Source organism: Bidens hawaiensis, unplaced genomic scaffold (genome assembly GCF_021521415.1).
Source record: "Bidens hawaiensis isolate Kalapana, Puna unplaced genomic scaffold, B.hawaiensis_p1.1 tig00030225_1, whole genome shotgun sequence".
NCBI lineage: Eukaryota > Viridiplantae > Streptophyta > Magnoliopsida > Asterales > Asteraceae > Bidens > Bidens hawaiensis.
The window spans coordinates 87714-111987 of record NW_027495031.1 but is presented as its reverse complement, the minus strand read 5'-3'; the positions used below and the strand labels follow the sequence as shown (position 1 = coordinate 111987).

Below are 24274 nucleotides of genomic sequence, written 5' to 3'. Positions count from 1 at the left end.
TCATCTTCCCCACAAACTCCTGGAAAATCTCACTTAGCCATATGACAGGTCTCGGCATGTTTAAATATAAGAATTTGTTTTTAATAAAGTGAAGATGGGTAGTAAAGGATAAATTGTTAGTGCTTTCGGGGGTTTGTTTAGTATTCGCAGAAAATTGTTAAATCTCGTTGGATTCGCCTCTACTCGTGGTGATGGGCGTTCATTGCCACCACTAGCCAACACCATTGTTACTTGTTGCCGCCATAGATATTTGTGCCAACAAATTTGTGCTTCCTACATTCTTTAAAAATCGTCGGATTTAAAAAATGGTCTGATTGAACGAATATTTGACAATTGGCTTGATTTTATTGGTTTACAATTCTAGCGGCTAGGATTTGTATAACGGATGGACTGACGGTTTTATAGTGGACATTTTGGAGAATTTTTTTCTTAAATTAAATAAAATAATTTAAAAAAGAGCATTGATGTAGATGTCGTGCTCTAATAAAAAAACAAGTATCTAGAACGTTTAAATACCTATAACTAGTACGGATAAGTTTTAATGGAAGAAGCATTTTCGAATTTAATTATACCATTGGGTTTGAATTAAGAAACACAAACCTTTAGCTTCCGAATCAAATAGTTTATTAACTTGAAACGAAAATTCGGAAACCAAATTTGAATTAAGGGTGTGTTTGGGATTCCTTATTTAAGTTGAAAAGGCCTTTTGTGATAAGTTGAAAATGACTTATGACTTTCTAAAAAGGAGTTTCCAAAAAGTGTTTGGATTAGCTTAAAAGCCAATAAGTTAATAAGTTGTTTTTTAAAAAGTGTTTGGTTTAGCTTATTGATGTAAGGGTGTAATGGTTAAAGGGAGATGGGTGGAATGGAAATTCCAAACCTATAAGTTGATAAGTTACCAAATCTCAACTTATTGAAACCCCCTTTTTAGCCTTGTTAATAAGGAGAAAGGTAAAAGTCCTTATGTGTTCCCAAACACTTTAGAAACATAAAAAGGACTTATTAAACATTCATAAGTCATAAAGAGGAGAAAATAAGGAATCCCAAACACACCCTAAGTTTAAATTTTAGGTTTTCCTAGTCCATTGGACTACGGTCACCCTAACACAAAGACAATGAAGTAGCCTTGCTATGAACTATTAAACTATTTGAATTCATTGTTTCCTTCATGTAACATCCTGTTTTCTAGCTTCGAATAATAAAATGAGAATTTATTACTAGTCGGGCTTGTGTTGGGTTAAATGGATATGGGATATGGACTTGGGTTATGAAGGAAAAGGGGAAAGACCATGGGCTTAAACCCATGATCCATAAATATATAAACCCTTAATCACCCATTTAATTCATTTTACACACATTCCATACACCTCCCAAAACACACACTTAAGCTCTGTCTCTTTAGTCTCTCTCTCTAGCCGAAAGATAGAAGAAGAACCGACTCCGGCCTAAGGTAATGATAGTATGATATTGTATGAGCTTAAACCATTAGATGTAGTCACGAAACGACGAGCCGACACCGTTAAACCGTTTAACTCACAAGATCCGGGTGGATTCGGGTATAAACCGAACCTAATATGAGCTTAGGGATCACCCTAGCTCAGATTTGGATCGAACGGGGCGAAAAACGGTGAAAAACGAGTCAAAACTCGTTTTTACGCCGAAACCACGTTTTTCCGGCGACAGCGCCGGAAAGGAGGCGCCGGAAAAGGTGTACGAGGTAAGGATGTCAGGGAATGTTCCCTGACATTCTGACCTAACCCTAGTTCGTTAGCGGGCGTAACGAATTAGCAGGTAATTCGTGTGCTGATTCGTTAAGGGAGGAATAACGAACTAAGTCTCATTCGCTAAGCGGTTCGTTATAATGCCAGTTCGTTATAAAGAGTCCAATTCGTTATGATGACCTGTTCGTTAAAAAGTCTAATTCGTTATGAGGACTGGTTCGTTATAAGAGTTCAATTCGTCAAAAGGTTCAATTCGTTAACCAGACCAAACGAAGGAGGTCTGATTCGTTATAAAGTAACGAATGGGTTCATTCATTATGAACCCCATTCGTTAAAGGACTGGGACGAACTAGAAATTTAATAAAATGGCAAAATGGTCCCTGGACTTAGAAAAGAATGATTTAATTACAAAGAAGCCCTTGAACTTTTAAGTAGCAAATTGATTAATGATTCAAAATGCTAATGGAAAATGTGATAAGTAGCAGCTCGACCCCAGCCAGGGGCTCTGCCCCTTGGACCCTGCTAGGGGTTGCCGCCCCTAGACCCCGCTACCAGGGGCGCTGCCCCCGACCCCCGTCCGTTGTGGGATATATTTAGACTAGAAATGCGATATGCGTAGTGATAGTTAATTGATACGTGTAATTGTTATACATTTAGTCGTGCACAGCTAAAGAAGGGAATAGCTATTAACGGTGAACGTAATCGAGTTCAGGTGAGTTTCTAGCCCCATTCCTTGTTATGTTTTCGGGGCTGTGTGCATACTCGATGTGATTAGTTAATACACTTATCCTAAGTGATAAGTGTGTGCCATATATGTTTTGTGTGAAAGGTATGATTGACTACTTGTCGGTACATGAACGATCTTCGGATATTGCATGTACTTACAGGTAAAGGTTTGATGATAAAATTGTTGTATATAAGGCATGGATGTATGTATGTATGTATGTATGTATGTATGTATGTATGTATGTATGTATGTATGTATGTATGTATGTATCTATGAAACTTTCAATTATGTATATAGAAAGGTATGGTATGAAGGTATGGAAGAAAGGGTGACCGGGCCCTAATAATATCCGAGGATGGAGGGTACCGAACCCTAATAATATCCGAGGATGAAGGGAGACTGGACCCTAATAATATCCAAGGATGAAGGGAGACCGGACCCTAATAATATCCGAGGATGGAGGGTACCGGACCCTAATAATTTCCGAGGTATGTAGGGTGAAATGCCCTTTATAACGTAAGGCTAGCTATAAATGTGTATGGACGAATGAAGTACAGGTTATGTATGTAATACGTACCTTCGGGCACGTATATGTGTATGTAAAGTAAGTTATGTGATTAATTAGAACTCACTCAGCGTAGCTGACTTTTAGTATGCACACAAGTTAACATATTGAGACAGCTGGTTTGAGATGGACACATGGCATGATTGAAGAGGCTGGAATCCGAAGATTGTCATGATGTTTTGAATGTTATAATTTATGTTATGTTTAAAAGACAAATTATGGATATTTGTAACGAATGGTTGACGTTTTATATTATTTCGCGAAAGTTTTAATTAACTCTGATATTTAAAACTGTGTTCATGAGTAAATCCAACGTCCAAAGTAGGGCACCGGTAACAGGGCCTTACACTTCATCGTCATCGCCACCCGTCATTTGCACCCTCGTGACGCTGGTATCACTGGTTTAGCCACCTCCACCATTGCCACCTCCACCTCCATATTCATGTCACCATTAGTTGCCACAAAGAAAATATAACAATCGAACCAATTTTAAATTTTATTTTTTTTACAAGTCATTTCAACTTGACCAAATAATGTTATATTATTTGTTACAAACAAATTTGAATTTGATAATTCAAATAGATTTGAATTTAGAGTTACAAACTTTTAATATTTTAAGCAGTTGCTAACCTGATTTAAAAATTTAGAAACCGAATTCAAATTGATTCGAGTTACTTGTTTTTTAAAACAAGCAATTACAAACCCCACCCCATATCGTAAAGATAAACTGGATTTAAGCTTTCATGGTCAGTTTCAGCATGTGAGCATGCTCTTGATTGAGGTGCCCTGGGTCACTTCATCACAGTCATGAAAATGACTAATACATAGAAAGGACTAGCGAGTTCACGAATCAAGTTTAATCTAGCCTTGAGCTTAATTCCTTAAATGGAGGAAAATCTTGGTTCTTTAAACACCAAAAAAATGGCATCAAAGGCAAAATTATACCATTCATCAAACATAAACAAGATTTGGAAAAGAACAACTACATAATCAAGAACTGAGACTTGTTTATGCACCTCTGTATATGCATAATCTAACAGACAACACAATGATCTCCAACAAAGATAATTAAAAACATGTGATCATAACATCAAACTAGCCAAAATTTTCCTAAAGAACACGAAAACATGATTTCATTATATTCATCAAAAGGTTTGCCATGATCACGATCTACTTGGTCCAGTCTTTCTGGATGTCAAAAGTGTAGTTGTCACACCCCCAATCTAGGTCTAGGAGTGTGAACCATAGTTGGTACCATATTTGTAAATATATCAGAGTTACGGGTTTAAGCAGAAGACTTTATAAAAACAAAGGATCGATAATATAAATATTTACATTACAAAATACGAGACGAAAGTCTCGATTGTTTTACTTGTTTATAAGTTTACAAAAACCACCATATTTTAATATTTACATAAAACTATCCGAGCCATCGGATACTCGAGCTTCTTCGTCCTTCAAGCTCTAATCTTGATTACCTGCAAAATGTTAAATAAAATACGTCAGCAACGAATGCTGGTGAATATGCTGACACTAAAATATTTTCTTTTACTTAATCATCCCTTGAGACCACATAAGCCTCGGCCCATCTTGGCTTAGGAATAATTAAGTTAAACCATCATCATAAATTCGAGTCTCTGAACTAGGTCACCTCAGCGAAACACCGCAGCGTTTATGACATAACTTAGGTACCATAAATATACACATGGCCATTCCTCACTAGGACGTAACTTAGGTCCGGCCCATCGTGGCTGGAGGTCGTGACCAAGCGTGGTGCGATGTGCCCACCGCGTTCCACATATGTAAGGATCCAGACAAACGTATACCATAGCCTGAGGGCTGGCTTATACTCTTATTTATAATTTTTTTAGAGACACGTAGCCTCATATAAAGTTTTACACGTAACATGTTTGTTTGTTTAAAACAAGTTTGTAAAAGTGGGGCGTATTCACCTTTTCAATGAGATCGGCTTCCAACACCATCTGTTAATCTTCCTTCGCTATCTCGCACCTATAGTACGAGTATAACATTCACTAGTCGGATACGATCCGGCTTAAGACCTTTAGTCTTATTTATCTCGATGAACCTTTAGTTCATAATCTCTTTTTACTTTAAAACATTTAGTTTTAATAGTAATTTATAAACCTTTAGTTTATTCAAACTACCCGATGTTTCTTCTTCTTTAAGAAACGTGGTCTTTTATTTTTAAGTATACTCATTATACCTAAATAATATATTTCATAACAAAGAATAATCTATATATATATATATATATATATATATATATATATATATATATATATATATATATTCATATATATATTATATCTTTTCTTTTCTTTATTTTCTTTGTTATATCTTTCTTTGATTATCGAGAATAACTTCGACTTAAGGTATTAAGCCTTTTCAATATTTTATTATTATTTTGGTTGGGCATTATGCCTACCTTTTATCGGCTTAGGAATACCCTTCACACTCGGGCAGTACTTCGACTCTATCTTTCTTATCAATACTCGCTTGATCAACCCTTGGCACGCTTTTCGAGACCACTCTTGGCACGCACTTCGAGGTAAATCGTCGAGACGTCGGACAGCACCTCCTCTTAACTTGGAATGTCGACGGAAAGTGGCATGTATATCGAGGTAATGGGCACGGAAAATGAGGTTTCGGGGCACGTTTATCGAGAGGGATCGTTGGCACGTAACTCGAGGTAGTGAGAGAGTCTAGAGAGAGAGAGTAAGTATGTGATTTTGAGGTGTGTTTGGCTTGAACTTGTGGCTGCTATTTATAAGGCTGATCTTGGACCCTATCGCGGTACGAGATGGGTTCCCTGGCTCACCTATCGCGTACCGCGATATAGGGTTGGTGAGTCATAGGCATAGACCTGCCACGTGTCGACACGTGGCAGGCGCCGCCACACATGGCAGCAGGCGCTGCCACCGTGTGCCACGTGGCACACGTGTCACGCTGTGTCAGACACCCCCATCGCGGTACGCGATGGGTGTCTTTCTTGACCCTGTCGCGTAGCGCGATAGGTTCAGAAAATAGATTTTTCATTTTTAGTCCCTGAAGTTTGGAAATTGACAGAATTGGTCCTTTGACTTTGAAAACTTGACATTTTTTGTCCAAAATTTACGTGATGTTACAATAGTTCAACTCCAAGTAACGCTTATTATCATCATCAACAAACTGGAAACAAATATAAGACCATGAATTTAAGAGAGAGGGTGGGGGTGGGGAATCTATAAAGCAAATGGATAAAAAGCCAGTAACTCCTAAATCTTTTTATCATAATTGATGATTACTGACATAATAATGATATTTGATAGACTAACTACTCATAAAAAGTAAAAAGCTTCCTTTACATAAAAAAAAGGAAAACTTCCCCCACCTAGTAACCAAGTTCCTAAGTGTTATGGCATATAATTTTTTCTTTTTTTGTTGTCAATGTTTAAATTTTAAAATTATGTGAGGTAAATGAAACATATATGAATCTTAGTTACTAAACTATAAACTTTTTTTCCAAAAAACTTGAATCAAGAGGTAACAGTAAATAAAATAAAAAACACATTAAATACAATTTTCATAATTGTTAAATTCAAGTCAAACTAAAAGATAAAAAACTATCATTAAATAATAAGCAAGATTCATACATGTTTCATTTGCCTCACTCAATATTTAAAAATTCTAACATTTATATAAGAAAACAAATACACGATTAAAATACCCAATGAAAGTCGAATGACAGGAAAACTTAGTTACTATAAAGAAAGTATTTCCGTTCAACCCGACCTGTTTGACCCGTTAAAAAACTACCTTGGTTTTTGCAGAATAATTTCCTCTAGCTAAAAAACCTGAGGGAGTAACCTCTTTGGGCATTACATGAGTGTATGGTTCTGCTTGCGGGCTAAACGTCCCAAGCATTTCTTTTGAGTTATCAACTACATGAATAAACATTTAAACAATGTTGCACGGAAACGCGTCCTAGGTGTCGTACCCCGTCCCGGAAACTTGCCGGGGACGGAAACGCCGTCGGGGACGGCAGGAAACGTTTCTTGACCATTTCTGTAATGTTGGGGACGGCTGTTGACCGTTTCGAAAATTCCAATGGTGTTTCGATACGTTTCAAGACTTTGGGGACGATTTTTAAACGTTTCCGGCGCCACATACAGTTTCCGGCGCCGGAAAACGGATGAAGAAGATGAAGGAAGAAGGAGAAGAAGATGGAGGAAGAAGAAGAAGAAGAAGGCTGTTTTATTAATATAAGTTTAGGGTTTAAACAATAAACCCCTTGATATTTTAATTGTTTGCATTTAGTCCCTAAACTTTGTTAATATTTACATAAATAGTATTAAATTAGGTTATGCATTTTAACATTTAACCCTCACTATCTAGACTAACTTACATTTGGTCCTCAACTTATAAATTTATACATAAAATGTTTAAATGACATTATATATAAATAAAAATTATATATATTTGTTACTAATAATTAATTACCTATGTAATATATATATATATTTATTTTTTATATGTATTTTTTGTCGTACCCGTGCCGTACCCGTTTCTTAATTTTTTAAGTTTTGCAATTTCCCGTTCCCGTAACCGTGCCTGTTTCCCGTTCCCGTACCAGTTCTCGTGCAACATAGCATTTAAACATCCATCAAACCCATTATACACAAATTCTTAATAAAAGTTAATAGAACAATACAATAATTAAAGAGGATTAAAAAGATGGTACCTTTGAGGCCGGTTTTCCAAACATTGTTGGTGTACCTTAAACCGCAGACTATATCATTACTAACTTTAATCGAGAATATTAAATTATATTTGCTTCCTTCTTTTAAAGTAAACCAAGGGGTTTTTGGATTCCCGGATGCAGGGATTTCAAGAACAATATCGGGTCTATCGGGAGAGATTATTGTAAGACTCATTATCTTCACGTCTGGTTCTTGAACTTCTGTCATAAATAATAATGGTACCAAAGAATGTATTAGATAAGGAACCAAAATAACTGAACAAACAAAACCGACAGTTTTGGTTTTATGTTTTTGTTAAAACCGAATTTTCGGTTTCGGTTTCAATTTTGTATGTAACTAAAACTGAAAAGGCCAAACCAAACCAAATTTATGGATTTTTACTCCTTTTTTTATGCTAAATAATTTATAAAAAAAGACACCAAAACAAACCGAAACCAAAATGTATTCAAAAACCAAATTCTCAGTTTTCGGTTCAGTTAAGCCCAAAACCGACCCATTTACATAGAGGCCTTTAAACAGTTTTAATCATATGTGCTAAGAAAATAAACATGATACTTTACAAGTGATTGATTTTGAGATTCTAAAATTGTAATAAGAAAGAAGTAAGAACCTTGTGTTTTTCAAGATGCTCTTTGATGGTAATTTTGGGACCCAACTGTTTTGAGTGTATTCTTCATCAGTTGCATCATCATGAGCTACTGTAGATCCTGATTGTGGTGTTTCTTTATCATCAATACCACCCTGCAATTCCATGAAAAAATTATCCAATCATGAAGGTAAAGATTTAACCAAAAAGATTCGAACACCCTGCAATTCCATGAAAGTTTATGATTAATGTGATGTCTCTGATGTGACGGTGTCATGAACTATGAAAACTATAAATGAAACATACAAACACCAAAAAACTTGACCAAAGATGAGAAATTAATATGGATAATTTGGGTTAAATTTAATTGATAATGGGTTAGGTAAGTGGTTAATCTAACAAAATTTAGCTAAAAAAAACAGATTGAATCTTTTTAGAGTTAAGTGTTCAAAAAACTCCTAAATTACTTTATTATAAGGTTTGGATCCAACACTAAATTATAGCATCTGTAATCATATTTAATATGCTATATTGTATTACAAACATTAGAACAAAAATGTTAGCATATACTAAGATTTTTGCAGTCCATGTGAGTAACTGAATGTCACAAACAAATAAAAGCTACAAATAAAAAGATGCAAATCCAAGAAAATGGGGGAAAATGAGGCAGTGTAGGTTATGTAACTTTTATCTACGAAAAGATACAAATAACAGCAATCTTTTAAATTCCTACATCTTATCAATTAATTGCTAAATGAAGTCTAAAGCAACAGGTATAAGTGTCCTTGCGGTTTGTTGCTACAACAAAGATAAGACCAATGATAGTGAATGAACTGGTTAGACTAACAAGCTTCAAGGGTTCAGGTTAACCTAACGCAGGTCGTGGTGTCCCTCTACGTTTGCGAAATGTAGAAGGAGGTTCACTAGTTTGTTGTTGATTGTTATAGTTCACCAAGGATTAAGAACCGTGATGTTTGGAATCGGTTCTTGAATGATGTTCTTGGTGAAGCTTTGAAGCTATTGAAGTAAGAAAGAAATAAGATAAGAGCTTATTTCTCAAGGAAGAAGAGAATATCAGGGAGTATGTGTTAAATCCAGGTCTGATGATCCCATGTTTATGGCTTAAGTCATCCTTTTATAGTAGGAGAGACCAAGCTCTTTATCCAGTGTACAAACTAATTGACCTCTAGTTCGCTTAGAGGGTTGACCGTTATGGGCGGGAAGCTTTGGAACGTTGGTCCGTGATTAAAATAATAATACTTTATCTGAGCATGTCTCATGCTCAGAGGGAACAGTGATGTGAGTCTTGAGTTGACTTTGTACTGTAGCACGTGGGTACTTGTTTACATAAGTTTGGGCGGGAAATGAAGATTTTAGCCTTTCAACCTTTTTAGCATTATTGTGTTCCAGCCATTATATTATTTCCTTGGGCTACCCCCGTCATCAGCCCCCCAAGTCAGAGGTGTTTGAGAGGTAAGCTCAAGGGCTTCTGACTTTTGCACACATTTTGTTTATTGCTTAAAGGTTTCAAGGCTTGTAAGCTTTGAGGCTTTGTTCAGTTTTGGTTGTTTTTTGAATTACTGATGTGACAGTTGATGTGATGGTAACTGCCATATTGCAGTTCCCAATAACTGCTTTTTCATTAATAGTTATCAATGGGATAACTATTCACTTTCTTCAAGATTTCTTTTAAAGTTATTATCATAAACACATTCAAGTTCCTTTCAATCTTCTATCAGGTTAGTTTCGATCTTTCATCTTTCCTTCAAAATTATGGTTGCCAAAAAGGATCTTTCGGTCAGTTTTTCTCAATTGACCCAAGAAGAGGTCGAATCGTTTTGTGTTAAGTGGGGAATAGGGCAAAGTATAAGCCGATTGCTCCGCTGGTCGATTCTTCTATTGATCATTGTCCGGCAGGCTTCATTGCTCTATATTGCCGTCATTTTGAATTTTCTAATTTTGGTTATTGTTTTGAATGTTTTGGAGTATTACTGTGTATCGTTCGGTCAAATCCATCCTTTAGTGCTTGCTAGAGTTTTACACTTTGAAGTTTTATGTAAAGCCCTAGGTTATGACCCTTCATTGTTGAGTTTTCGACGTTTCTTTCGCTTAGCGAAAAACGGTGATTGGTACACGTTTGAACACACTAAGGTCGATACGTGTTTGGTTTCCTCGGCGGTTACAACCCTCGGTACTTGGAAGGACCGGTTTTTCTTTGTTTCCGACTCTATCCTTCCATTTAAACCTGTTTGGCGACAACCCGAGGCTGTTTTAAATGAACCGGAGCCGACTGAATCCGAGTTAAATGAAGCCTTTTTTAAATCAATTAGGAAATGTCCATCGCATCTTCGTCTTTTTCCCGAACATCTTATCGTGTTATTAGAAATTAGCAAACTATGGGATAAGCCTAATCGGGATCCCGTGCTTATGAGGGATAATAAGGGTATGCATTTGTTTATCCCGTATTTGCTTTATCTCTTTAATATATTTGTTAATGTGTTTCTTTTGTATTTGCAGTCATGTCGGCTTTGGACTTCCTAAAGAGCGATGATACCTCTGATGTTGGTTTTACTGATGTTGCTGCTGTTGTCGGGGATGACTCGGTGGCTCAGGGGAAGGATGGTCGTTTTGAGGATGCTGAGTATGTTGGGGTTGCAAACGTTAAAGGGTTCACCAAGACCGCTGCTCCGAAGTATTCTACTCGTCGTTCCACACGACGTTTACTGAAGCCGGTTGGCCCCTCATCTTCTCACGAACCGGTTGAAATTAGTGATGGCATTCAGGTTGTCGAAGACCAAGGTCCAACTTTGGAGAGTGAGAAGGAGCAGGGTTTGGTGGTTTCCAAGAAGAGGAAATCGGCTGGGAAGAAGGCTGTGATGTCTGTGGTTCAAGGGTTGGATGGTGATGCTGTTTATGTGCCAGAGTGGAGTGTTAAGATTGGGGATAGCTTCAAAGATCCCGAAGTTTGTGCTGATGTGTTAGCCAACTTTTCTCCTCCGGGAGTTCGTGATGTTATCTCCGGGATGGAGGGTGATTCTCTGCTATCAAGGTTGATCTTGAACTCTGTTAACGTTTCTGCCCTTTTGGCAGAGGGTGTCACTCGGTTTCGCAAAGGTATGCAGGAGTATGAGGAGTTTACGAAGACGAAGGAAAAGATGAAGGCCTCTATGGTGGCCATGAAGAAAGAGGTTGAAGAGAAGGAAAAAATGTATGTGAATAGAATTGGCGAGTTGTCTCGTGGCCATGAGATTTAGATGGCAGGTTTGAAGAAGGCTATGGAAGCTGACAGGGTTAAATTGGATGCTGACCGAGAAGCCTTTGAGGTGCAGAGGAGAGCCTTCGAGATGGAGAAGGAAGGCTTGAAAGCTTCGGTTGCACAGACTTCTAGTGACAACAAGTGGTTGATTGAGGACGGGTTTCAGCAAGTTGTGACTTACATGCTTCATTCTAGTGAGTTCAACTCGGTGTTGGGTGGTGTGTATACGAAGTTGCTGGCCCATGGTAAGCATTTGGGTTTCGTTGCAGGCTTTAGTCATCATGAGTCTGGCCAGCCTATAGAGAAGTCACCCCTGTTCAACCGTGAAGCTTACAAGCTTTTCATGGATTCAGTTCGTTCAATGGAAAGGCTCACCTACCCCTATGTGGGTGAGGTGTCATCGTGCTTTGGTAAGCCCCTTTCTGTGTTGCAGGGTTTGAAACCAGTCGGCCTTGATGAGAAGGTTGCTAAAGAGGTGCTTGAGTCCCTGTCGAAGAAACGCTCCCGTTCCGGTGATAGTGAGGAGACTTTATCTGGGGAAAGCGACGGATCTCATGTGGCAAGCCTCGAAGGCTCGGCTGTTGCTGATGTTGGCCCGCAAGTCAAGAAATCCAAGAAGGGTAAAAGTGTTAAGGCTAGTACTTCCAAGCCTGTTGCTGGTGTTTGAAACATTTTATTCGTAGCTTTCTTAGCATCTTTAAACAACGTTATGTAATTTTAAACAATGTAGGTTTGGCATGAAACTCTTAAAGTTTCTGCCTTGTGGTTGTGTTTGGCCTTTTGGACCTTTGAACATTTTCTTGGGAATCCTTGTGATTTCCTTGTTTTTGCCTTAATTGACTTGTTATGAATGCTATTAGTTATGGCCTTGCAATGGCCTTTGTTTATGAACTGTGACGTTTATGCATCTATGTTTTGGTTGCTTGTCTTGTTAGTTTGATGTGTTTTTAACTAACTTTCCTTAAGAAGTTTTAGTGTTGCAGTCACTTTAGCTTCAAGGCTTCATTAGGTAAAAAGCACATGTTGACTATCCTTTGTATCACTACTTAGTGTATGTTTTTGCTTCGTAAACTTTTTCAAAGCTTAAGGAACAAATTGATGTAGGCTGTGCAGACCCGTCTATGAGACAAGTTTTTAGTTGAAAAAATTTTCTAAGTCTCATGGAGTTGGATTGATATAGGAACTCACCCCTTATATAGGTCCATTTAACCCTTGAACCTATTGAGCGATGTGGCCTGGGAGCTCATCCCCTTACATGGCCCTTGCCATGGATTTTCTTGCTAGGTTCTCAACCTGATTATAGGATAGTAAAAACAAGTTATGACAAAAACTTTATCATTCATTCAAGAGGTTGATGTTCACAAAAAGGAGAATTATATATCTCTTGAAATACATTTTAAGACTTTGACTAGGCATGTAACCTTTTAAGGGTTTTGCCGTTCCAGTGTCTTGAAAGCTTTTTGCCTTCTGTGTCGGCCACCTTGTAGGATCCACCCATGTCAGCTTCAAGGATTGTGTATGGCCCTTCCCACTTTGGGCCAAGCTTTCCTTGGTTTTCTTTCTTGCTGGCCTCATTGTTTCGGAGTACAAGGTCTCCAGGCTTGAAACGTTCATGTTTCACTCTTGCATTGTAATAAGCTTCCATCTTCTACTTGTACTTAGCCTCTTGTATTGCGGCTTGATCACGAACTTCTTCAAGGAGTTGCAAATTCAACATGGTCTCATTGTTGTTTGATTCGAGATCCATGTTGAGTGTTTTTTGAGTCACAACTCCGACTTCGGCTGGAATTACAGCTTCTGATCCGAACACTAGGCTGTAAGGTGTTCGTTTGTGGCTTGTTTTTTTGGTTGTTCTTATTGCTCATAGAACATTTGGGAGTTCTTCAAGCCAATTGTTGTTGTACCTTCCCAGCCTTGTTTTGATTCTTTCTACAATGGTTCTGCTTGTTCTTTCAACTTGGCCGTTGGACTGTGGGTAAGCAACTGAGCTGAACACTTGGGTGATTCTGAATTCTTTGCACCATGTGCTAAAAGGCTTCTCGGCAAATTGCTTCCCATTATCCGTGACCAACACTCCTGGCAACCCGTAGCGACAAATGATGCTTTCCCATACAAAGTCAGTGACTTGTTTGCCCGTTTTTTTTTTTGCAAGTGGTTTGACTTCAGGCCACTTGGTGAAGTAGTCCACGGCTACCAACAAAAATTTTACCCCGCCCTTGGCTGGTGGGAATGGACCAACAATATCCATTCCCCACTTGTGGAATGGCCAAGCCGAAGAGATGGGAACCAGATCGTGTTTAGGGCTTTTGGGAACAGGTGCATGAATTTGACAGGCTTCGCATTTTTTGAGTTGTTCCGTTGCATCTCGGTGCATGGTGGGCCAGAAGTATCTGAGGTTCATCAATTTTGCAACCACTGTTCTTGGCCCCAAATGAGCTCCACATATTCCCTCATGAACTTCTTTGATTAGGTATTGGCTTTGTTCAGGGCCCATACATCTTAGTAGCGGTGCAAGGTAAGCCTTCTTATAAAGGGTTTCTCCTTGCAACACATACTATCGGGACTTGATTCAAACCCTTTCAGCCTCTGTTTGGTCCAAAGGTAATTCACCATTTTTGAGGAACTGTTCTATGGGAGTCATCCAACTTGGACCCTCTTCAGCGATTACATCTTGAACCTCCAATTCTTGTATTGAAGGAGTTTTCAACACTTCCACCAAAACTTTCTTGGTGAGGTGTGCAAATGTGAGGGATGCTAGTTTGCTCAGGGCATTGGCTCTCTTGTTCTGTGATCTTGGAACTTGCTTGATAGTGCACTCTTGAAATGTGGTCATCAACCTTTTTGCCTTTTCACGATACTTCTTCATGTTGGGCTCTTTTGCTATGTAGCTATCATTGACTTGACTTGAAACAAGCAACGAGTCTATGAAGACTTGTAGCTTTTGGATTTTCATCTCTTTGGCAATCTTCAGACCAGCGATCAATGCTTCGTATTCAGCTTCGTTGTTGGTGGTCTGAAATTCAAGTCGAATATCATATGTAACCCTTCAGGGTTGATTAAAACGAGCCCAGCTCCTGACCCTTCGATGCTGGAAGCTCCATCGGTAAAAAGCTTCCAGGCATCAGGGTCAGAAGGTTCAGTGGCAGTTGTGTGTATTTCAGGAGTGACTTGCTTCGGGATTTCCACAATGAAATCCGCCAAGACTTGGGCTTTGATAGCTTTTCTTGGCACATAGGTGATGTTATGTTCACCTAGTTCTACAGCCCATTTGGCCAATCGGCCTGAATTTTCTTGTTTTTCAAGCACACTCTTGATGGGTTGGTCAGTGACCACTTGTATAGGGTGTGATTGAAAGTACCTTTGAAGCCTTCTGGCTGTTTGAATTAAGGCCAGAGCAAGTTTTTCCAAAGGAGGGTATTTGATCTCTGCCATTTTTAATGTTTTACTAAAGAAATAAACGGGTACCTGAACTCTGTTTGGTTCGATGGTTAGCACCGCGCTTAATGCTTCTTCAGCCACTGAGAGATAGACAGAGATCAGTTCTCCTGTTTCAGGGGCTGCAATAGCTGGAAGTGAAGCCAAGTGTTGCTTCATTTGGTTGAAAGCTTCCTCTGCTTCATCCGTCCACCTGAAATCTTTCTTGTTGGTGCAACCCTTTAACGTTTTGAAAAAAGGTAGGGATTTTTCAGCAAGCTTGGAGGTAAAACGCTTCAAGGTTGCAAGCCTTCCGTTCAGGCTTTCCACTTCTTTTTTGCTCTGTGGAGATTTAGTTTCAAGAACAGCCTGACTTTGTTTGGGTTGGATTTTATGCTTTGTTTCCCCACAATATGTCCCAAAAACTTGCCTTCTTCGAACCCAAATGAGCATTTTCCAGGGTTGAGCTTCATATTGATCTTCCTCAAGTTTTGGAAGGTTTCTTCTATGTCTTCAGCATTTGATGCTCGGTTTTGCTTTTTATTACCAGGTCGTCGACATAAGCCTCCAGGTTTCTACTGATTTGGCTAGCGAATGCTTTGTCGATCAAACGTTGGTAGGTTACACCGGCATTTCGTAGGCCAAAAGGCATCTTTTGATAACAGAAAATGCCCTTGTCTGTGTGAAATGCAGTTTTTTCTTCATCTTCCACCTTCATGAGGATTTGATGGTAACCCTTGTAGGCATCAAGAAAACACTTGAAGGGATGGCCTGTTAAGGAGTCAACCTTGAGGTCCATCTCGGGTAATGGGTAGCAATCCTTTGGGCATGCTTTGTTCAAGTCCTTGAAGTCGATGCACATCCTCCAAGACTTGTCAGGCTTTTGAACCATGACTGGATTAGCCACCCAAGATTGATATTTAACTTCACGTAGGATCCCTGCTAGGACAAGCTTTTCAACCTCTTGGCAGGCTGCCAAGCTTCGTCCAGGAGACAAGCTCCGTTTCTTTTGGACAACAAGCTTGACATCAGGTGGTATTTTTAGTTCATGCTCTGCAATGCTTTGAAGGATGTCGGTCATGTCTTCTGGGCACCAAGAAAAGACATCATTGCAGCGTATCAACAGCTTCTCAAGGTGTGAGAGGGTTTCTTTAGAAAGGCTTGTGTTGACCCGTACCTTTTGTTCAGGATACTTTGGGTTTATGATCAAGCTTTGTTCTTTGTTTTCACTTTTTGAACTTTCCCCTTCAACCGTGTGAACCTCTTAGGTAGGTTGAAGGGTTGCGATTCCCCTGTCAGTTGGGAACTTCACAGCACCTTGACCAACCGAGACATCCATGTTGAACGCACACTGTCCTGGCCTTCCTATGATCACATCATAGTTGGAAGGTATGTTGATAACCACAATAGTGAGTGGTTTGGTTTTCTTCATCTTGCCTTCACTAAAACAGACATCAAGGGTTAGTTGGCCTAAAGGCTTCAAGGGTACATCGGCGATACCTTTTATAGAAGACCCGGAGGGTTGAAGCCTTGAACGTTCTTCTTTACTTAGTTGATTAAAGAACCTTTCATACATGATCTCTGTGGCCGCCCCTGTGTCGATGTAGGTTTTGCTTGTTTTGAGTGTTCCCACGTTCGCTTCTACCACCAAAGGGTTTGTGAGTAAGTCACCTTGAGGTGGTGGGAAGCAGACACATTGAAGCTCCCAAGCCTCCAAGCGTTGTCGTTTGTGGGAAACACCATCGTCTATATTCACCATATTCACCTCTTTGCCTTTTCTTTCGGCCATCTTGTCCTTGAACCCTTTCACCAAATGAGCCAATTCTACGAACTTAACGGCTTCCTCAATTCTTCTCGAGTTGAAAGCAATCGTTGGTGTGGTGACCTTTTTCTTCGTGAAAATCACAGAACTGGGTGGAGCTTTCATTTTTCTTGCTCTTGGGCAAGGGTCGAGGAGGTCGGAAGTTGTGTTTCACCTCTTCAATGGCAAGGATCTCCTGAGGTGTTTTGGTTAAGGCTGTGAAGTTCACAGTCTTTTCCCTGCTTGGAGGGTTCCGGCCTTCAGGCCTTCATTGGTCTGAGCTCCTGGGGTATTTGTCATAGGGGTTGTAGTTTCCTTTCTTTCGGCTGGGGCTGTTGCCTCGCCAACTAGGAGCTCTCTTCCTTTGTTCTTTGAAATCAACGGCCTCCTCGCCTCGGATATGAGCTTCAGCTCGTTCGAGAGCTTCTTCAAGGGTTTTAGGTAGGCACTTTTTGAAGTCCCTTGTGAGATACTTGGAGGTGATGGCGTTCATGAAGCCTGCCACCCTCATTTTTTCGTCAGCCCCCACATATTGTAACCCTTATTTTTTGTACCTCTCGATGAAGTTTCGAAGGCTTTCATCATTTTTCTGTTGTGAAAAGTGGGCCAAAAATCCTTTGCTCAAATCGTCGAAGCTTCGAACGCTTTGAGCAGGAAGGTCATTAAACCATATCCTGGCTGATCCGACAAGTGTTTGAATGAACATTAAACAACATTCAGCATGGGACCACTTTTCAATTTTGGCAGCACCGGTAAATACCTGGAGGTGGTCTTCGGGATCCTCGGTCCCATCATATTATTTTATATGGGGTGGCATTTTGATTTTTTTTTGGGAGTCATAATCGGCAATTTGTTGGGAGAAGCAAGAAAGGTTTCCGGGCTTGTAAGGTTTTGCAAGGTCTTCATCTACCCTTGTATTATGACTCGTTGTACCTTGGTGAGTGCCCAGTGCTTGGTTGATGAGCTGGGTCCAAGGGAAGTGTGCCATCATTTGAGCCATCATTTGAGGCATGAGGTTGAAGCCTTGAAGGCTTTCAGGGGTTGCTGCTTCTTGGCTTGTTCCCATGTGAGTGCTCATCGTTGCATTCTGGGCCAAGGGTAGGACCGACATGGCCTGTTCCCACGTGGCGGCTGTAGGAGGGGGAACACTTGAAGCTGGTGACTGCCATATTTGGTCGAGAGTGGTCTCGTGCCCAAGGGGTTGTGAAGTGTACAAAGGGAAAGCCGTTGGGCTTGGCCTTGCATAGAAATAAGGGGATGGGTTAAAGGGTTGGCAGCTTACACTTGGACCAGCTTCAAAAAGAGAAGCAGTCGGTCGTGAGCTGGTCAGAGGGGAAGGTAGTCGTCCAAGCGATAATGAGGGCTCTGATTCGTAATACTCCAGCCTTATTCTTACCCCCTTTTCTCTTTCTTGGCTCACGTGTTGATTAAGGAGGTGTCTTAGTTGCAAGAAATGTCGTGACACTCCTTCCATTGTTAAGTCAACACGCTCCGGAGTGTTCGTGACTCCAGCATGAGGAGAGGGAACCCCGGATCGTGAAGGGGTTGGAGTTCGGAAAGGTGAAAACTCGAGGAACAAAGGTTCCGTCGGAGTTCCTCCCAGGGTGGAAAAGATATGGTGGCGGCCGGAGTTTCTTGGCCGGCACTTGGTGTCGGTGTTCTCGACACTTGGTCGACTTCATCGGGAGATTCACCTTCTGTCATGAAGATTCTGATGAGAATGGAGCTACACTACTGGTCTTTATGATAAAGTAAGCGGCGTAGCCCCACGGTGGGCGCCAACTTGTTGCTACAACAAAGATAAGACCAATGATAGTGAATGGACTGGTTAGGCTAACAAGCTTCAAGGGTTCAGGTTAACCTAACGCAGTTCGTGGTGTCCCTCTACGTTTGCGAAACGTAGAAGGAGGTTCACTAGTTTGTTGTTGATTGTTATAGTTCACCAAGGATTAAGAACCGTGATGTTTGGAATCGGTTCTTGAATGATGTTCTTGGTGAAGCTATGAAGCTATTGAAGTAAGAAAGAAATAAGCTAAGAGCTTATTTCTCAAGGAAGAAGAGAATATCAGGGAGTATGTATTAACTCCAGGTCTGATGATCCCATGTTTATGGCTTAAGTCATCCTTTTATAGTAGGAGAGACCAAGCTCTTTATCCAGTGTACAAACTAATTGACCTCCAGTTCGCTTAGAGGGTTGACCGTTATGGGTGGGAAGCTTTGGACCGTTGGTCCGTGATTAAAATAATAATACTTTATCTGAGCATGTCCCATGCTCAGAGGGAACAGTGATGTGAGTCTTGAGTTGACATTGTACTGTAGCACGTGGGTACTTGTTTACATAAGTTTGGGCGGGAAATGAAGCTTTTAGCCTTTCAACCTTTTTAGCGTTAATGTGTTCCAGCCATTTTATTATTTCCTTGGGCTACCCCCGTCATCACGGTTGTTATATATCTTTAATTAAAATAGATTGGTATTGAACTTCCCCTATGTGTGTGTGTGGGCTTGTAAACGAACCAAACGTTTGAGCAAACTATTTGGTAGGAGGTTCTTTTATGTCCGTTCATTTAATAAACAAATGAACATGAACAGAGGCCATGTTCGTCCAATTGTGTTCATCAACGTTTGATAATGTGCTTGTTTACGTCCATTTATGTATGTTAATGTTTGTTAATTAAGGGTTTTTTATGACTTTTCTAAGCTTAACATATAGATTTAAACGAAATTATTATCTATAAAAATAATATGCATATAGTATTATGAGATTAACTTATATGTAAAATTAACATATGAATATGAATGTTAAAAAAATACACCGACGCAAACTTGGTAACAAGACCGAACCAATAAAACTGACCTTCTTCAGTTAGTCAAATCAAATAAAACATTGTTTATATTCATTTGTGTTTGTCTGCATGTGTCCACAAACAAGTTCATTTCCTAAATGAACGAGAAATTTCGTTTGGTTAGCGATTCATGAACCATTGGCTTCAGTGGCGGATCTTGAGCATCTAGTATGCATGGGCCGAAAGACACAAGACCCCAAAAAATTTTTGTGCTTCTAAGTTTAAGGTCGGCAACCTGATTCGGGTCGGGTCAAACAATAATTCCAAGCCCTAACCTACCAAATGAAAGAAATACAAAATGGTGAAATGTGAATTGTCGAACCTGGTCTATGCTTGCTTCTGTTGACTATTTAGATTAATAGATTTCACTCCAACACAAGTCAATTCCGAACCTCAGGCCTCAACAGACAGCTACATTGCCCAATTAATCGATTAATCGATTTCACAACCAAACGATTTCACCAATTCACCTGAGCTTCTGTTCTGACTTTTGTGCCGAACCTCACAAGTCAGTAAGTCACACAACATTCAGCGCATAGTGAAAACTCCATTTGTTGTTGTGTTCAAACATCGACCAGATGGTAGGTTGGATTTTGGGTTTAATGTTTTTTGTTTGTTTGTTTACAGCTTATTTGGGCTTGGGCTTGGCCTTGGTCTTGTGTAGTTTAATTTCTTAGCCTTTCTTTATTTATATGTTTATTTCGTAAACGATTTCTTGTTTTTTGACTTTAAGCAATCTTTCTTTTTTTAAAAATTCAAAGCTAGCCCAGACTCAAATAATATGGTTGGCCGGATTCAAATAAATTGGTTGGGCCGAACTCAATACATTTATATATTTTTTTGATTTTTCCCAAGAAAATACACTATTGAGCGAAAAACATGGTGGGCCCGTGGCCCACCTGGGCCTAAAGAAACATGCGTCACTAATTGGCTTGCCCGATAAACGCTAAAAGGACGCAGAGGCCATGTTTGGTTTGGTTCGATAAATGCCATGCAAGCAATCGAACAAATTAATCACAAAACCGAAGTTAGGAATTCAAGTATAAACGCACAAAATTTAGGGGATCAACGCTAATATTTGAAATCCCATGATGTTGGAAAGTACAAAACATGAAGAAGATCAAACTTAATTAAATGGTGGATTGGTGAAAGAATTATGATATACCTCCCTCTCAGAATCCTTGATTAACTAACAAGTACAATCATCGTGATTGATTTTCTTCAACATCCATCCGATAGAAAAAATCCACACAAAATTGGGAGATTTGGGGGGGGGGAGAGAGATTATTCGTGACAAATAATAGAATGGGGGTCAAAATTGATTCTTTTTTTTTCTTTTTTAACAGCAAGCAAGTTTTATAACAAATAAAACATGAAACACCAGCCGGAAACAACAACAAAACTAAAAAGCAAGCACTCCAAAGTATCAACCTATTACATCGGATAAAGGAGAATTAATCCAATCTAACCAAACAATCTCCTTATTAGAGGACCTAGATTTAATCCAACCAAAAAGGTTTAGCATAATCTCCTCCATAATTGCATACGTGGACAAACCTCGGTGGACAAAAGTTCTTGCATTTCGCTGCTTCCAGATAAACCACATGGACACAAAGATAATCGCCTTCAGAATTCTCCTACCCATAACATTTATGGGCTCTTCCGCCACTTGAACCTGATGCGAAAGGGACTCGAAACCTGTGACGTCATACCCACTCCAAATAGAGACTGCCCTCCAAATCTCCTTTGCCCGAGAACAATCAAGAAATACATGGTTCACAGATTCTCCCACTGACCCACAGCATAGGCAATTCGAAGGAACCGAGCTCATACCTCTAGCAAGTAAGTTGACAGCCACCGGCACTCTATGTTGCAGAAGCCTCCAAATAAAATAGTTGATTCGGATTGGTATCCCACGAACACAACTATCCCGTATCGTCTCCATACGATGATTCAGCCATTACCCCTCTCATCCCGTGAACCGTAAACGAACCATAAACATCTCCTTGAACCTCCAATTTGTAAAGATCCGGAATTAAATCTTTCAAAGCGAACCTGCACAACCAAGCGTCTAACCAAAATCTCGTATCCACACCATCTCCCACCTCCTTAATAAAGAGACCTTTCAAATGGATACCCAATGAAGAGAAACAAGTTCCAATGTTTGAAATTTTCTGCCACGTGCTACGAAGTGATTCTCTATCCATCTTCCCATCCGAGTGAAGACGAGTAGCGGTAATTTCCTTGATACATCTAACCCATAACGAATCTTTCTCTTTCCTCCATCTCCACCACAATTTGGCTAAGAGAGCCAAATTCATATTATAGAGATCGATCACGCCCAAACCCCCAAACTTCTTAGGCTTTACCACCCTGGACCAAGAAACCCAATGTATTTTTTGTTTGTTATTCAACCCACCCCATAGAAATTTCCTTCTAATCTTTTCTAAGTTTTCAAGAACCATCTTAAGAGCTTTAAACATCGAAAGATAAAAAGAGGTAGACTACCAAGAACCGCCTTAACTAAAGTGAGTCTTCCACCGAACGAAAGCGAGCTAGCCTTCCACCCGTTGAGCCTTTTTTTTACTCGATCAATAACCGGGTCCCAATGTTTTGTTAAACCCATATTTTCCCCCACAGATAGCCCAAGAAAATTTGTCGGGAGAGAAGCTGACTCGCAATGAATAGTATCAGCCATGGAGTGAACTTCCTGACTCGTGACTCCAACCCCAAAAGCTTTGCTTTTATTAAAGTTTACTTTTTAAGCCCGAAATCTAAAAAAAGCACCTTAGTAACCTTGTCAAATTTACCGAGTCGCTAACATTCCAATATCCTAAGAACATTACGTCGTCTGCATACGTCACATGTGAGACCACCGGGTCGTTATTAGGCAACCGAATACCTTTAAAAAAATTCATATGAACAGCCGATTTCATGTCCGCATTAAGCCCTTCCATGGAAATGATGAATAAAAAAGGATCAACAGGATCTCCTTGCTTGACCCCTCTCTTAAAAACAAACTCCAATGTCGGTGACCCGTTAACAAGTGTAAGGCCCCGTTACCGGTTCCCTACTTTGGACGTTGGATTTACTCATAAACGCAGTTCTAAATGTCAGAGTTAATTAAAACTTTCGCGGAATAACATAAAACATCAACAGTCATTACAAACATTCATAACTTGTCTTTAAAACATAGCTTAAAACATGTCTTTTAGTTCAAACATTAACAATTAAATCTTCAGATGCCAGCTTCTTTATTCATCTGCCATGTGTCCCCCTTCAAGCCAGCTGTCTCATTCTACTCACCTGCGTGCATACTAAAAGTCAGCTACGCTGAGTGAGTTCTAGTTAATCATACAACATACAGCATATTCATAATTACATACTTTCATATGTACTCCATACTTTCATACTTTCGTTTATATATACTTACTTACTCTCTTTCTTTCATATTTATACCTTACGTTTTAAAGAGCATTTCGCCCTATAACCTTCGCATATATTATTAGGGTATGCAACCCTTTAACGTTCGCATATATTATTAGGGTATGCAACCCTTTAACGTTCGCATATATTATTAGGGTATGCAACTCTTTAACCTTCGCATATATTATTAGGGTATGCAACCCTTTAACCTTCGCATATATTATTAGGGTATGCAACCCTTTAACCTTCGCATATATTATTAAGGTATGCAACCATTTATCCTTCGCATATATTATTAGGGTATGCAACCCTATATCCTTTGCATATATTATTAGGGTATGCAACCCTTTATCTTTTCCTTACCTGTTGTTATCGTCTTCGTTATCGCATTCACACACATCATACGTAATATCATACATGTCATAATCAAACATACCACACTATACTTTCCTTAACAATACATGCAATACCCGAAGGGCGTTCACGTATTGTCAAGCATACATTCATAATTTAAACATAACTTATCACATTCATCATTAAGGCATACACTTATCATTTAAGGTAAGTGTATTAATATTCCCATTGAGTATGCACACAACCCCGAAAACATAACAAGGAAGTGGGGCTAGAAACTCACCGGGATCCTGTTTCTTTCTCCGTTAAGTGTTAATCATTTCCTTAATTGAGCTCTGCTAACTGTATATTAATTATATGTATCAATACGTGTCTCATTCACATTATTCATATTTAAGACAAAATGGCTAAGTCTGTTCTATTCTAATTGTCTTGTTTTAGATTACAATCTACTTAGAATATTTTCATCCTTAACCCGAATGTAATTGAATACAAGGTATTCAATTATCTTAGTATCCTTTCTTTCTTTCCTTTTGCATTTACAAGCATGGTTTGTATTAGATTACATTGTACTTAGAATCCGTATTCCATTAATAGCACCCAACATGCTCTACACTTGAATACATTGGTGTATTCAAGTGTATATACATATTCGATCCTAAAGGAGGTATTCGGGTCCCTCAATGAAATCGGGCCTTCATGTAATCGAGTATATGTAATGCATGCGAGTATAAATTGTAACCGAATGGTATATTGTATTCGAGTTAAGCATATGAAATCGAGTAATGGCCATGTAATCGAGTTCTGACCATGTAATTGAG

At 39.4% G+C, this 24274-nt stretch overlaps 1 pseudogene; it reads right to left on the bottom strand.

Moving 5' to 3' along the window:
- Positions 1 to 4183: 4183 nt before the first annotated feature.
- On the bottom strand, positions 4184 to 9973 carry LOC143580100 (rho GDP-dissociation inhibitor 1-like; annotated as a pseudogene).
- Positions 9974 to 24274: the final 14301 nt, after the last annotated feature.